Source organism: Saccopteryx bilineata, chromosome 12 (genome assembly GCF_036850765.1).
Source record: "Saccopteryx bilineata isolate mSacBil1 chromosome 12, mSacBil1_pri_phased_curated, whole genome shotgun sequence".
Taxonomy (NCBI): Eukaryota; Metazoa; Chordata; class Mammalia; order Chiroptera; family Emballonuridae; genus Saccopteryx; species Saccopteryx bilineata.
This window is the reverse complement of record NC_089501.1, coordinates 47,488,498-47,489,908: the sequence shown is the minus strand read 5'-3', so window position 1 is coordinate 47,489,908 and position 1,411 is coordinate 47,488,498. Positions and strand designations below refer to the sequence as shown.

The 1,411-nt window shown below is 44.4% G+C and overlaps 1 non-coding gene across 1 annotated transcript; it reads left to right on the top strand.

Moving 5' to 3' along the window:
* Window positions 1–247: 247 nt before the first annotated feature.
* On the top strand, window positions 248–323 carry TRNAV-GAC (transfer RNA valine (anticodon GAC)). Its single transcript has one exon. It is a non-coding gene; the product is annotated as a tRNA-Val (tRNA).
* Window positions 324–1,411: the final 1,088 nt, after the last annotated feature.

The following is a 1,411-nucleotide window of genomic DNA, read 5'->3' as shown; positions in this document are numbered from 1 at the left end:
ACTCCCTGTTTAGGAAAAGAGGACATCAGGAGGGAGTAGGAGAAATTCATTCCCACTACGTGAAAAACAAATTCTTGACTTCTTTCTTCTTAAACAGAAAGGAACTATCAAGGATCAACAGATGTATTGGGGCAGGAGAATAAAGCAACATGAAAGAGCTAGAATAAGATACACTAGAAAAAAAATCCCAGAGTCAACAGATAATTTAAGAAGTGGAAGAGGGTTTAAAATAAAACTTTATATATAGGCCCTGGCCGGTTGGCTCAGCGGTAGAGCATCGGCCTGACGTGCGGGGGACCCGGGTTCGATTCCCGGCCAGGGCACATAGGAGAAGTGCCCATTTGCTCCTCCACCCCCCCCCTTCCTCTCTGTCTCTCTCTTCCCCTCCCGCAGCCAAGGCTCCATTGGAGCAAAGATGGCCCGGGCGCTGGGGATGGCTCCTTGGCCTCTGCCCCAGGCGCTAGAGTGGCTCTGGTCGCGGCAGAGCGACGCCCTGGAGGGGCAGAGCATCGCCCCCTGGTGGGCAGAGTGTCGCCCCTGGTGGGTGTGCCGGGTGGATCCCGGTCGGGCGCATGCGGGAGTCTTTCTGACTGTCTCTCCCAGTTTCCAGCTTCAGAAAAATACAAAAAAATAAAAAAGAAAAAAAAACTTTATATATATATTATATATATATATATATATATCTTCAAGAAAGGAACAGTACAAGAAAGGGCTACTATAAACTAGTAATATAAATGCCAAAACAAAAATATTTCAATAGAACTAAGAAATAAAGTTGGAAAAATATCCCACAATACCTTTCAAACTTTAATGTGTACAAGAATCACCTGGGGATCTTATTAATAAAAATTCTAACTCAGTAGTTTTGAGCTGACGCCTGAAGTTCTACATTTCTAACAAGGTCCCAAGTGACACCGGGGCTTCTGGGCCACAAACAAACTGTGAGCAGAAAGGCCATTGATATAGAAGGGGAAAAAAGAGAATCCAAAATAATAAAGCAGAAAATAGGAGAGACAGACTACCCAGGAAAGTCAACATAGGCCACTAACTGAAGTCTCAACAAAATATTGTCAAAGAAACAATAGAGGAAAACTTCTGGAATTAAATTCAGGTCTTCACATTAAAAGGGCTTGCTGAGGCTGAATAGAATGAATTTTAAAAAGACCGCTCCTAGACACACTCCGACGCTCAATTTCGGGCCATAAGAATATAAATAAATATAATATAAAGGTCCTAAAAATGTTCAGAGAGTAGACATTCTGACATCTGCAAAGGAACTTGGATGGGACAGATAAAAAACTTCCCTTCGATGCATTGAATGGTGGAAATGCCTTCAAAACTTTGCGTGTCCTAGGGTGGCTCTGGTCGCAGCGGAGCGACGCCCCAGAGGGGCAGAGCGTCGCCCCCTGGT